Raw genomic sequence first — 16,064 nt, forward strand, 5'->3', positions numbered from 1 at the left:
ACATAGATAACACAGACGCACACATACATGAGCATGTATTTTCAAGAGAGAGATAGCAAGATACAGAGATAGATAGATAGAGAGAGAGAGATAAATACCTGTTTTTTAGAGAGAGGAGAGAGAAAGATAACAAATTTCACTGTGTTTATGTATGTGGAAGAGAGGAAGACGATGTATGGGAATATGTGCACGTATTTTCAAGAGAGAGACAACAAGATAACAGATTTCATTGTGGTTATGTATGTGGAAGTGAGGAAGACGATGTGTGGGAATATGTGCATGTATTTTCAAGAGAGAGACAGCAAGATAACAGATTTCACTGTGGTTATGTATGTGGAAGAGAGGAAGACGATGTGTGGGAATATGTGTATGTGTGCGGGGATACTTTTAAATTATGTATCTCTGTCTTTTGACGAGAGAGTGTGTGTGCAAGAAGAGTTACAGAGAACCATCTTCTCTATATGGAGAAAGACAGAGAGTGAGAGAGAGAGAAATACCTGTTTTTTCTCTATTCGTGAGGTGTGCAATGTCTCCTGAGAAGACTGCCCGATCCTGCCCTTCTGGAAAGCGTTGTGTACGCTGCTGTTTCTTTATCTTGTGCGCGAACTTTCAATCCTGTGCAGTCCACCTATGTGTTGTGTACGATGCCGAGCTTGCTCCTCTACGCGCGCGTATACTCCAACTGTGTGCGATCCGTGTGCGCTTTCTGTGTGTTTGCTGCTCGCCTGCTTTCTCTGTGTGCGTTGCTCGTGCGCTCTCTGTGTGCCTAATCTTGATAGGGTTTATTAGAATGCCACGTATGCTACAAGTCCATGTTTTATCATAGGATTAAAAAAAACAAAAGCAATATAAAAAATTAACCAATTCACACGGCCCCCGGACCCCACCTGGGGCGCTGCCTCAGGACCCCGCCCAGAACAATATCCCAAAATCAACCTCCCAAGCCCCGCCATCGAGAGCGCTATATTCCACATCCCCATCAAGAGCGCTACCCCCAAACCTCACGTGGAAGCGCTGCCTTGTCACCCCATTGTGGCATTGCCCTAAGACCCCGCATCTGGAGTGCTAAATGGGAACATTCTTCATTAGTGAAATTTTGAACATAAATTATATTCGCATATACTTAAATATAATACAAATATTAACATATTAGCTATACTACTAATTTACTATAGCAGTTCTAGATTATGTCCCATACTATATTTAAGGTGCCAAAGGTTTGGCCTTATGGTCCTAGATTTAGCCAAGTGGTCAACACATATAGGACCAAGTGCACACTGTGCCACAAAACTTGGCCACCACTTCACTTGCCAAAGTTTAGGCCACATGGTCAATCCTAAGTTTCCAATGTTCTTATTATGTCACCTTTTGCCTCGTGGAAAACCTAGGCTTGTTTTCACATACTCAGGCACTTCAAGCCACAATAAATTGTCATTACTCTTCGGCAACCCTTTTGTTCAAGTCTTTGAAAAAACATTGTTTAAGGCCACCCTAAACCATTTTCATTTAGGGGTGTCTAAAACTAGCTTTTTGGCAATTCGAGAAGAAAATGGTCAAAGTTTTATACTTACTTTTAACCACTTGACCAATTCAAATATTGGAAAACAAGGTCTTGTAATACTTTTCTTTGGACATCACACATTAAAACTAGGTCCCTCACTTGTCCAAGCTATGCTCTAATACAATAAAGGGCTTTTGGTTTCAAGATGCACCACTTTCCCAACCTTGATTCCATTAAAGAAGCTAGCTCTACTTAGACATTTAATAGCAAGGTCCTGCAGCAGTTCAGATTGAACATTTTCCATGGCAGCTAGGTCCACCACTTATCTAAGCTATGCTCTAATAGAGTAAGGGGGTTTTGGTTTCAAGATCCACCACTTGTCCAAACTTGATTTGGGAAGCAAGGTCCTATAATAGTTTGCTTTGGACATTCTGTAGCATTGTAGGATGGAATATCACCTGCAAGCAAGCCCAAAAATGTCTCAAATTCAATGGGATTTTGCCTATTTTTTCTTAACTACTATAGATCACAAGGGTGCACTTAGATGTATCTTTTGACCCTAAATCTGGCATCTATTTCTATCCCAGGTGCCCCTTGATGTGTACAACATGCATATGTGCTTAGAGAAAATTTTGGAAGTCCAGCTTGCACAAAATCACCACTTTTTGACAAGGAATTTTCCAAAAAGAGTAAAATCCTCTCAATACTCGATCTAAATGTCCAAACAAAATGAAACTTGGTGTATGTGCTCAAAACAACGTGCAAAATATGGGTGTGAAATCAAAAGTTCATTGTGGCTGCCAAAATCACTCCTCAGACATCAATGTCGTATGATGTCTGCTGATGGATTGTTGGCCAGATCTTATCCACAAGCATCCAAAAATCTCCAGCACTGGTTTTCAAGCACTTTTACCAATTTTCATGCAAAAATATGCTCAAAATTACAAGTTCCTATTTTTTGGTTTCTAACACTCCATCTTTTGTCTTTTGGGTACTAAGTGTTGGTCAAAACTTTAGTCTCAAGGTTTTTTTAGGGTAAAACACCCCTTTTGAGCACTCTGGTGCAGTCTGTTTTCTCAAATTGGGCCTTTTGCTAGCCCTTAAGACATCATACATGTATGAAGTCCAGAATCACAGAATTACAAGTTTTCTTAACACATCTCTTGCATATGCTTTCTTATATGCTCAGCATCATTCTGTCATGCACAAATATTCCAAAGAGCTTGTTTGTTGCATTCCCTAAAGATCAAAATTTTCTAGGATTTTAAATGCAAACAAGTACACAAGCAAATAAATCTCTGATGAATAGCTCTAGATCATAATCAGCATGTCCTATCTACAACTACTCCTACACATCATATGTGTTGCATCTATGATTAGATAAACGCTCACTACCTTACACGGACTAGTTATCGTTTTTATCATCTCAGAAATCAATCACACACCATCAACACTAAAACTCTACAACACGACTAATACTACCTATGGCAGAAAATCCACACGAATCACATGCTCCCTAGCACCTCTCCTTGATCTCAAGAGTCCAACTCTTAGATCCTACCTAAAATAAAATAACAAGACATTGGCAAACCAGAGGGACCTCTACCTTGTAGAACTAGTCTAAGATCATCTACCTAGGGCTCTCCTCCCCGACACTGGCACCAATGTTGGCAGATATGTCGTGAGAAGATGCTAGCATAACGAGAACTAAACCAACATACCAAAATGTTAGATAAGGACGTAGCTTGACCCTCGAGCGTGTGGAAGAAAATAGATGGTTTTCAATCACCTACTCAACCTTCTAAGACAATCACTACTCCAGGAGATCAAACCCATACATCCTATGTGATTGTGATAGCAACACAACCTACAACTCTCAAGCTACCAAAATCAAGACCAAAAGTCCTCAAATCACCTTAAAACTCACAGGGGTTACTCTACTTACAAGGAGGTCACTCCCCTATGGACTTTGACACGAATCCTGCCTGTAACCACTTGGTGTAACAAACGCATATGAAGATAGGCAGTCTATTAGAGGCACCAATTTTCAACTTGTATGATCCTAAAATGTAGCCCTACTCACGGTGAACCTTCTGGTGAAGAACTCACAAAAGAGACACACAGTGTCGAAGTGCGTGGCTCTCTGGGGTTGACCCAGAAAAAGTCGGGCTTCTAGCTGTAGATGGAGAATTAGAGTATCCTAAAACCAAGGGAATACGGTGCAAAATGGGAAATTTTAAGAGTAAATAGGAGTGTTAAGAGAGTACTTTGAGAGAGACAAACAGTTTAAGGTATAAAAAATTTCAAATAAAATAACAACACTTGAATGATACTAGCAATCAAAAATATAGTTCCATTAGTTTGATGTCTGAAACCCTTGATACAAATTGGTTGCATACAACATCGTCGCTATGCCTGTTGATTTGCAATCCCCTATTTAGATAACCCAGTCACGATGAAAACAATCCATAATTGCCAGGTTAATTTCACCCTAAATTAACTCCTTTGCCTATCAAAATTTTGCAGAAAAATCCCTTCCACCCTGTGCTCGACATTTGTCCGTCCTCTATTGATTTACCCGAGACTTCTCTTCCCAAGGTCGTGAAAGAGATCAAGAATCACCCTTCCTTGATTTGATGACTTATATGTGTGCTTCTCCTCTCCAAGGTCAATAGAGATAGAGAGAGGGTCTTCTACTTGCTTGCTTCTGCCGAATCTTGAGAGAGAGAGAGAGAGAGAGAACCTACCCCCCCCTTGAGATGGAGAGCAAACCCTTTTTCTCAGAAAAATTTTGCAGAAAAATCCCTTCCACCCTGTGCTCGACATTTGTCCGCCCTCTTGATTTACCCGAGACTTCTCTTCCCAAGGTCGTGAAAGAGATCAAGAATCACCCTTCCTTGATTTGTTGACTTATATGTGTGCTTCTCCCCTCCAAGGTCAATAGAGAGAGAGAGAGGGTCTTCTACTTGCTTGCTTGTGCCGAATCTTGAGAGAGAGAGAGAGAGAGAGAGAGAGATAGAACCTCCCCCCCCCCCCCCCCCCCCTTGAGATGGAGAGAAAACCCTTTTTCTTCCTTCCTCCCCTGCCTCCTCAGGCCGTGATAACCCTCCTACTCTTCAATCCACCACTTTCGCCCCTCTCTCCAAGGTCAAGAGAGAGCAACCCTTCAAAAAAATTGAGAGAAAGAGAGACCTTGTTCTTCTGCTGCCTTGATTCCTCCTTCTTCCCTTCTCTCTTCATGACACGCCAAGATTCGTCCCTCCTTTCTCCTTCTCACGCTATGCCCCTTCCTCCTTTCACGTTTTTTCTCTTCATGCAATATACCCCCCCCCCCGATGGCCAGGAACTCCCTCCTCCTAATTTCTTCTTCCCCTTCTTGCCTTTCTTCTCTTCGTCTGCCTTTCTTGCTTTATATAAAAGACTTCCCTAAAATTTGTCCCCCTTCCCCCCCTATTTTAACAATGACGGCACCGTCGTTGATGTGGCATGGGAGCCAGGTCAATGACATGGCAAGCATGGTTGTCGAGATGCATGAAAACGGATGAAATCAAAACAAAATAGGGGTGCCATCGTGAGCTCGGTATCTTTCGCTTCATGGTCACCACCGTCTGAGCCTTGCAACAGCCAGTGCAAGATTCTCTTGCCCACTTTGTGTTGCCTCTCATTACTCACGCTCCATTCCTTACTGTTCTCCCCCCATCAACCAAGGCACTACCTAGCTTAACATGGTTCTCGAATAGCCAATGACCAGCTTACTTAAGCAATCAAAACATTGTCGAACACGACATTTTTCTTCAAAAACCCCAACTTGCAATCACACCATTGATTCTGCTTGTGAGGCCGCTCACCTTCAAGGTGTAAGAATAGATGAGAGCATTCAAAGGAAGACCTACCATTAGCATCCACTTTTAATAGATTGAAGATACCCTTCTTTAGCAATCTAGGGCTTATACTACAATTAGTGCATTCCAAATAACAACATCCAAATTGATACACCATCAAGAACTTTATGTGCATTTGTAAAAGCAACATATGATTGATTTGTTGACCAAAGCATTTCCTGTCACAACACATTTTCCATACATCTTGGACTTAGCATTGACTATCATCACATTTGGTTTACATCTCGCCTATGGTGATGTCCGAGCATGCCCAGCTATCAATGCACTACAGGATATGACATTGCGGACAAGATGATCCTTAAATACTTATTGCCTCAAAGCATTGCCATCACGGTCAAAGCATTGCCAAATCACCATATTTCAGAACCTTATTGAAGCCCAAAACCCACTAGATTGCACATTGATTGAGGCAACCAAACTGGTACAGATCCGAGCCCCAGTGAAACTTCAATTGCTCATATCTTGGCGATTTGAGCTCGCATTAGAAATCCAAACAAATCAACGTGATCCATATGATAAGCACTTCAGATCCATCCACTCATACCATCTCTGGCCCTTGATCTGCAATGACTCAATTCGGCTCGAATCTGCAAATTGTCCCAGCTTTAAACTACTACTATAACTTTCACACCACATCTCCAATTGATGAGCCGCAAATATAGGCACGGAGAGCATGTCAAACACTACAATTTTGGATTCTAAAACATCTCAACCTGAAGGCAGAAACTTCATTCTAAGCCTCAAAACCCACATTTAGTATACATTCAATCATTGTGATGACATAACATCTTTTGGCATAAACCAAAATTTTGGCAAAACCTTGAAATGCATCCAGATTTACATCTTTCACCTGGTGGCCACAAAATAGCAGGACAACGGTTTGCAAGATAACTCACTCAGAACCTCGTGGGAGCTCGCCTCACGCGACAGAACCGAAACTTTGCAAGCTTGGCGTTGGGGCATAGCCCTTGCTGTTGCCAACTCATTGGTGGTGTTGGCTTCACAATGACTTCTCCATAGCACATGTAGCAAAGAAGACCTATTTATGAATTTTGGGAATTATTCAAGCTCCATTTCTTATAACGCTATTAAAAAACTTAGTATTTTTGTGTAGTTTGAGCTATCATCTATTAACGGTTACACTCTATGTTTCATATACCCCTTAACACATATCTATAGGGATATGTGTATTTATATACATACTTATATGCATCAACTACAATGACATCAAAAGAATGAGGGAAGCATGGCACTAAACTCAATTTGGATTATACAACATTATTCATGTAGAAAAAGTTCATTGAATCAGTAGCTCAAATTTGAGACATTAACGTTAAAGAATTGGCTATATCAACACTCGTGAACAAAATCTACAATAATCAAAAACAAATTTAGAATTGAAGGGACCTCAAAATAGTGTGGTGTTTAGAAAAACCAAGATAGAAAATAAAATCCAATTGACATATTTACATGGATCCAAATATTTTACAACTCATCCAAGGAACTGATACTATATCAAGAGGCTCAATGACTATAAATACATCATTAAACTTTGCGTTTTCTCATGTATTGCTCCAATACGTACAAGGTTCCTTTATCACAAGCTGCTTCATTTACCAACATATTGCAAGTATACTCTCGTTTGTCCCTTGCATAGATCCAACCAAGTAACCATGCAGTGATTGTTCTCTCCAAAAAACTTTCAAGATCTTTTATTGATTGATTCCACATTTTTGAAAAAATCAAGTAGGTTCCGGGCATATTCCACATTACACTGTAAAGGGCCTCGTCAAAAATTAAGGTATTATTTCCATCCAAATCATGAAAATTTCTCCATGCTACATCCAAGTTCTTGTGGTATACAAATTGATATCCAATTAGAAGATCTGTCTTTTGGCCTGCTACCTGTCCTGCTATGACATTAAATTCTTGATGGTGTTGTGGAAAGCATAACTCAAGAATATGACGAGTCCTTTGCAATCTATTAGTGCTCCAAATCCACACCTCAAACCATTGCATGAAAAAATCAAGGAAAGTTAATGCATCTTTGCGAATAAAATGCCACACATTTGTACTCTCTTCAACGAGATGCATATGTTTTCCCCAATCTGGGCATACATCACCATGTTGCATTTCAATGGTCTTAAGTAAAACACCATTGAGTTCAAGTATCAATACTCTTCTTTGTTTCCGTATGGTATCTGAGGGTGGTGGAATCAGTTTCCTTCTAGGCCTATGAGTCCTCAATGACATGTGCCACCTCAATAGTAAATGCTTTGTACTGATAGCCGTTTTTCGGCTATTCAAAATTATCATAGTGAGCTACCTCACCCTACCAAATTCACCCAAACACTATGGCTATCCCTACCATTTCACTGTACATAGGCGTGTATAAGTTAGGGAACTTTTCCCATATTTTCTTAAAAACCCTCTATTAGCTAGTCACTGGGCTAGTTGAGCCAAAGAAAATAAAAAAATAATTAAAAAATTTATATTATGGCCTTTGTGTGTAAATATTTTATTATATATATGGCCTAAATATAGGGATTTTTAAAATTATTTTGATATTTTATTTAAATATTTTTACCTAGGTGTGTGTTTTATTAAACTTATGTATGCTTTCTTTCATCCTTTTGCACTATAAGTGTATTTTTTTTCCAATGTATACATACTCTAACCTCATATTTTTCTTTTATACAAACCACCCCCACATTTTCACCCTCACCCTCGTGAAAACAAAAAAATTGATTCTACTTTCTTAGTCATGTTTATTATATTATTTTCATTTACTTGCATACATTTTCCTCTTTCACCCAAAATAATACAAAGAGGGACCATATCATATGATTCCAATATCTTTCCATATCCATAATTTCTCCATATTAGTTTTACTCATTATTCTAACACCATGTGCTCATTGAGCTAAAATCCATGAATAGTCCATACACTAGTCCCACCGTGTATATATTGCTTTATTCACCAATAATTCTCCTCCATGCATGTGTAAAGGGCAACTTGAATGCTTTGTATTATGATATGACAAAGGAGGGTCTCACTCTTGGATACATTGTACAAATTCAACAAAGGAGGGGACCACTAAAAGACTTTGTAGGCATAAAAAACAGACTTTTTGGTGAGAATTTTGGCACCTATCTCCGCTTGGTATTTGAAGAAGTAATCAACAGAGAAAATGTAGCCCACAATCTGAATAATCACCTCAAATTTTTTCATGATTTTTGGAGCTACCAGCGACGGTGAGATAGGATTTTTTGAGTGGACCCCAGTCTACCCACTTTTCTCACAAAGTCACCCATACTCTTCTCTCACCTCCTTTCCCACTTCCACACACATACACTCATTCCTCTCCATCCCTCACTCAAACCTAAAACTTTCATGGATTACTTCATCTTCTTCACCATTTTCATCTCTCCTTACTCCATAGCTCAAAAGATTGTCATCTCTACACACATATAGCTCAATTTCTCTCTCTAGAATCAAATTCATATTACCATAACCTCTTCATCCTTTCATAAAAAGAGAAAAAATCAGAAAATAACCAAGCTCAAGCCCTGCAAAAGGAGGAGTTTAATCATGGAGAATTCAACTTCCCCATGGTCACAAGAACTGCACCGACAAAGTTCTACAACCGCTTCATTCACTAGAGGAGAAGGTGGAAAATTTCATTTACATCTTGTGGTTTCCACCAAATTGTGTATATTCTCATACTTCTCTTACTTTTTATCATTGTATAAATCATATAATGCACCTTGAGTGCATATGCCTTGTAATTTTACCCCATCCTACTAACTTCAAACTACTAACACTAACTGTTAACCCTTTTTTTGTAAATTACACCCACTCTACTCTACCGTGGAGTAGGCAACCTCACACAAAAAATCACTCACCTCTATAGAATCTTCTCTATTTCACCTCAATAATTATCTCCTCTTGAGCCCACATCCATGTGACTCAAGAGACAAGAGAGCCCCACTCTCATAAGAACATATAAAAAATTTCATAAACATGGTTTTCTATGAAAATGTTGATAGGGTATAATCCTAATTAGGGCTCTCCTCACCTATAAATAGAGCCCTTCTCCCTTTGTAAATAGTAGGATCCCTACACTATTGCTCCCTACTTTGAGTGTGCCATTCACCATCTTAGTTTTAGGGAGTGAGAGTGAGCTCTCTATGCACCATTACATGTGGTGTATAGGAAAGCATCTTCGAGCTAGTTGTAACATTGCAAGGGAGTGAGTGATTCATAACTTCCAATAAAAGTTGTACCTACTCTTGCGCATCAATTTAATCAATAAGTTGGGTGCAAATCGCGGGTCAAAAATCTCTTGAGTCTCTCCAATTCACGCTTGGCAACCTCATCTCATTTGGTTTAAGGTGACGCGTTTTCATTTTGAGATTCTTTTGTAGTATCTGCTTGTATGTAACTCAAGAGCTCTTGTGTTTGTTTTTGTTGCTTGGGAAAACATTATAAGAGGGTTGTATGGTGAGAGGTCTCCCATAACCCTAAGATAATGTGTAGATTGCAACATCATCAAACTTAATCGTGTCTCTTGACTCTCCTCCAACCTGTTCATACACCCACGTCAATCATTAAAATTGAAGCTAAATTCTTGCACAAAGATCTCTCTCTCTTTGTGTGTGTGTGTGTGTGTGTGTGTGTGTGTGTGTGTGTGTGTGTGTGTGTGTGTGTGTGTGTGTGTGTGTGTGTGTGTGTGTGTGTTTTTGGTGTGTGTATTTGAAGCATTTAAATTAGTGATAGTGTACCCTTCCTTCTCGCTTGTATTGCTAAGGGATTCTCCTCTTTTGCGTCCTAGTTCGCTCTCTAACTAGGTGGTGCCCCTATCTTGTTTGGGTTTGGCTGTGGGTTGGTTGTTGTGTTGTGCTTGTGGTTGCCCCCAGCCCCAATTGAGCAGCACAGGAGCCTTAAGGGGTGTTTAGAGGTCGCCTCTCTTGTTGCCCGCCCCTGACCACCTCACTATTTTTGAAATCAATTTTATATGCTTCAGAATCTCCTGTTTCAAAAAAAAGGCATGATGGTCAATGCAAGAGATATTATTTTCAATTAACACATTGTGCACCAACATTATTTATTTTATCCTTGATATATATAGACTTAAACCTTGAGAAGACAACAAAAGAAAATATTTTTCTTCAATACACAGAATAAATCTTGTACAAAGAGCTCCAACCACAAAGATAAAAGAGAGACTTCTTTCCCAAGGTTGAATAACATCTAGTTGATGAAATATAAAAGTGTACATATTTGGTTCATGTTCAAATAATTGGACCCAACACATTGTTTTGGCCGGAATACTAGAGCCCAACACATTGTTTTGGTCAAAATCTTCTTAACACATTTCCACCACTCTAGATGTATGTGAACATTCCAGATGATTGAGTCAATGCGCACGCCAAGCCCTTACTGGTTGTTTTCTTCCACCTGCAATAACAAATATGCTAGATTAGTTAACAATTTGATTTTATTTTTTTATATTTTTCGATAAATCTAAAGTGAGTCCTACCCATAAGCTTAAGTAGCCCTTTTGTAGCTTTGATATGTATGCTTTTGCTGCAACTCCGCTAATGAAATGCCCATGACCATACCCCAAGCCAATAGCATAAGCAATAACATGTTGATCACTCAAATTTTTTGTTTTATGAGACAATTTTAACAAGTTCAGCTGGTTTGAAGATAATAGTGGCACACCAAACTTGGATGCCAACATAGCTAGATCCTTGCTTAAGGAGTTTACTACTTTCTTGCCCCTACTTTCTTGAACATACCCTAACTTGTTATTGCACAATGGTAGCTGTGAAGATGCACAAGATGAGCTTTCCACTTCGACTGAATTGTTGTCAAGTTCTTCCCTTAGAACTTGGACATTGAACATGCCCCATTCTTCCATAATGTCTTGAAACTTTGTAAATAGGTCATGAACCTCTGTGATTGGAGATTGTCCTAGCCGATTGAGTGAAATAACATATCAAATATCATCTGTATTATTTAGATTTAAAAGGTATGGTAGAAGCTCATTGCAAAGAAGATAGTCACGCCTCCCTTGAAAACTTTCAGGATATAAGCAGTTATCTTTTGGGTTAATACATCCCTTGAAAGGGCTATCATCAATGAGCAATGTATTCTTTGTACTGCATAAATTTCTGCACTGATACCAAACCCTCAACAAAGGCTTAAACATAGCCTCAACTTTAGGCTTATCCGGTCTATACACTTTTCAAAGATTATGGATGTAACAATCTTCTTGTCCCCATACCATAAAGAAATTATATTTTTTATGTGCATGCTTTTCAAGAGTGTTCACATAAGTGCAAACATTCTTTTGTAGCATGGTGGACCAAATACCAACATGAAAGTACTGACATATCTCATCCAAAAATTCAAAACAACCCAGGTGAACAACGATTGTAGTGTGACCAAGGTCAATTTTAACACAATCTGTACATGGATGCCTCTTGTCTTCTTTGCTGAGTAAAACTCCATTAGATCAAGAATGAGTGCATGTTTCTTCATGTTGATTGCATGCGCAATATTTTCTGTGTACGATACAAAAGAATGATAATAATTTAAGGTTTTGAACTTATAAATCTCAGAACAAGGGACCATATATTTGCAGCACACAATTGTAAATTGCACACGTTTATTTATGTCTCATACTCCCATACTCATCTATAATGATGTCTCCTAAAAGTAATTGCCTCTATTGATGTGGGAAGATTGAAGACTAGTTTATCTCCATCTCTCTCAAAAGAATATAAGCTTCCAAGTGGCCTACGTTTTCGTGCATCAGGACGTAGCTCCTCAACGTTGATGTCTACTTGTGGCACACTGGATCCTTGATTTTGAATGTCAATTTCACCTGCAAAGACAACATAATAGAATTTTGTATTATCTTCCAAAAAGGGCCATATCTATACTAATCATATTGGAAAAATAAGTACCTTTGTTCTCACCAACTTCAATCCCTTGCTCCCTTTTTTGAATGCTTTGACTTTGTTTGTATTTGGTGTCGCTTTTCCTGTGCCTTTGTCAATTTTTTCTTATATGTCCTTGGTTGCAAGAGTCGCTTGGAGCTCTTCATTGGCTTCACCCTTCTTCTCACTACCCTTTGCATCCTCATCTCTTTGAGGCATGTTGTTAGTGTCGTGTGAAGGTTTTGGAGAATTTTGCACAACAAAATCACTCTGATGCTCTACCACCACCATCTCCTCTTCACTATTCCTAATGTCACTTTCATGAATTTGGGTCTCTCCAATTGTAGGTAGCATGTTCTCGCTCTCTTTAGTCATGTCATTTGAAGTTTTTTGAGAGGTTTGTTCTACAAGATCACTTTTGTGCTCTACAAGATCACCTTTATGAAACTGGGTCTCTCCAACAATGTGGGTAGCACTTGTGCTGCTTGAGATATGTTCTCTTCGTCTTCTATTTTGTTGCCTTCATCTGAAAGATGAAAAAAGCCAATTTTTCCCCTATTTAGAAAATAGTCTAGTGGATTTTTAATAACCGTAGAATCCATTTCATTTCCATCATCTAACCCAGATATTTTATGCTAGAAAGGCTCCATTTAGCACATTAACACAAAAATGCTCACCTAGAATGATACCTAAAGCACATTTGAAAGTGAGGCTTAATCTTAAGCTCCAGCCTAAAGGCTTAAGTCTCAAAGTTTAGGCTTTTGTTTCAAGCCTAATGTAAGGTTTCCAGTTCCGAAACCTTAAAATTTGTACAAAGCTTGCATAACTTAATAAAAAACACTATTGAAGGATTCCAAATACTATCGATTTTGGTATTTTTGTTTAGAAATTTTCAGAATCTGAATCTGATAAAAACTGGAATAGTTACGTGCCCTGGAAAATTACAATAGAAATTCAATTAGTAACAAAAATTGGATGGTTCTCATTAGCAAAGACTCTTTACACTAAGGTTCTAGAATTAGCTAGAAAATTCCAATTTTCATCATTAAAGATCTGCAAAAATCAACCAAGTAAATTATGGAAGGCATGGGGGGAGTGTGGAAGATAGGGAAACTTGCCAAACACAATGATAGCTGAAAATGGCGCAAAATACAAGCTGGGGGGCTGCTTAGACTGTGGGAAAACTGCCAAAAACTGCCAGGTGCCCAAGAAAAATTATAAAAGGACCCCTTCTCTTCATAATTTCCCAGACTCGGAGCCTTGATACTTTCTCTCTCATCTAGGGAGAACACTACGCAGAAATCATTGGAGTTTAATCTCTAATTGATTAACCCTAACGGTAATTAGCCTAATCCTTCTTAATTAGCAAGGTTAGATTAAGATATTTGTTAATAAATCAAAGATTAGGCCTATGTATACTCATAAAACCTCTCTTCATTAATTTATCTCTGCTGATTATTATAATTAAGCTTAGTAATACTAAGATAATTAATTATCCTATCATATTAGGGCTGAAATTAGTCAAATTAACCATGAATTAATGGTAAATATATTAATTAAGATTAGATTAAGTTGAAGTAATTATCAAACATGCATCAGATAGTTATTAATCTAGGAAAATTATCCTATAATTTTCTGAGAAGTTTCCTCATTAATTAGGCAGAATTACTTTGTTTTTTGAGTGATTTAAATAGGAGAAATTAGTAGATGGATTTCAAATGTTGTGATATAATTATGAATGGTTAACTAGGTGTTCAAGAACCCGTGATAATTAGGAGAAGCTCAAAAAATTAATCTAGCTAGTTACTTTAGGAGAAATACTATGTTTTTTTAGCAATTTAAATAGGAGAAAATAGTAGATGGATTTCAAATGCTGTGATATAATTATCAGTGGTTAATAAGGTGGTCAAAAATCTGTGATAATTAGGAGAAGCTCAGAAAATTAATCTAGCTAATTACTTTAGTAGAAATACTCTGCTTTTTGAGTAATTTAAATAGGAGAAATTAGTAGATGAATTTCAAATACTCTGATATAATTATTAGTGGTTAATTAGGTGTTCAAGAACCTGTGATTATTAGGAGAAGCTCAAAAAATTAATCCAGCTAATTACTTTAGTAGAAATACTCTATTTTTTGAGTAATTTAAGTAGGAGAAATTAGTAGATGGATTTCAAAGCTGTGATATAATTATTAGAGGTTAATTAGGTGTTAAAAAACCCGTGATAATCAGGATAAGCTCAGAAAATTAATCTAGATAATTACTTTAGCAGAAATACTTTGTTTTTTGAGTAATTTAAATAGGGGAAATTAGTAAATGGAATTCAAATGCTGTAATATAATTATCAGTGGTTAATTATGTGTTCAAAAACCCGTGATAATTAGGAAAAGCTCAGAAAATTAATCTAGCTAATTACTTTAGTAGAGATACTCTGTTTTTTGAGTAATTTAAATAGGGGAAATTAGTAAATGGATTTCAAATGACGTGATATAATTATCAATGGTAAATTAGGTGTTCAAGAATCCTTGATAACTAGGAGAAGCTCAGAAAATTAATCTAGCTAATTACTTTAGCAGAAAAACTCTATTTTTTAGACAAATTAAATAGGGGAAATTAATAAAAAGATTTAAATTGAATTGAAATATTTATCAGAGATTTATTAGACCTTAGGGAACCTGTGGTAATTATGCTACCATAGTTTAACTATATATCCCAGTAAAATTACTCTAATTTTAGGGAAAAATAAAAGGAGAATATAGTAAAGTAAACCGAAAACCTTTGATATCAATACCAGAGAAGGGATATACGTTGAGGAATCTATGATAACTAGCCTAACCTTAGATAAATAGTTTAGGTACGTATTTTGGTTAAAAGTAACCGATTTTTGTATATAATGGACAAGGAAAATTAGGAAATAAGTTTATCTAATTGGCAAATAAATATCCAAGGTCCAGAATCCTTATTAAAGGGTGGAAAAAAAATTACTTATAGCATAACTAAGTTATGGGATGAGTAACCTATCAAATCGACTATTAAAGATCCCTATTTATTCCAAAATTCCTTATTTTTGGGTAAATAAGGAAAATAAAGGTTATTCAATTAATCTTCTAATGGATTAAGTCTTTTTATAAGGCTGCCGAAATGGCTCCCAAGAGAACCAAGGGGAATCCTTTGACTGAAGAAGAAGATGTTAGTAACAAGCGCAACAAAGCAACTAATGACCATGAAGCAGGGCCTAGCCATAGGCCAACAGAGGAGAGTCTACGGGCACCTGCCCCACAGTACATGGACGATCAGTCCTAGGTGGATTTCTATTATGTCATTAATAGCTTTTAGAGTTTATTTTAAGTTAAGCATTGCATACGTAAGATTAGGAAGGAAAAAAAACTGGTTGTAAATGGAAGGTAACTTCCATGAAACCCACGAGCAATGATTGTAACTAGGAAAGAAATGATTGGGTTATGACTGATTGACCTAGAAAAGAAATGTTTGACTATCCTTAAGACAGCTTGTCTCAAGACACCTCTGATTCCTTGGAAATATTTTACTCCAGGTAATGAGTAATGATGGAGATACCATCATGGAGGAGTCGGTTACCTCGGCACGTGTGGAGTCTTTATCCCGTGCTTGTTTATGTTTATGGATAGTACTTTTAAGTTTATCCTAGAGGAACCGTCCGGTTGTATGGGCAACCGGTTTTGGCGTATGGGCGC

This window comes from Adiantum capillus-veneris, chromosome 10 (genome assembly GCF_014529385.1).
Source record: "Adiantum capillus-veneris isolate H3 chromosome 10, ASM1452938v2, whole genome shotgun sequence".
NCBI lineage: Eukaryota > Viridiplantae > Streptophyta > Polypodiopsida > Polypodiales > Pteridaceae > Adiantum > Adiantum capillus-veneris.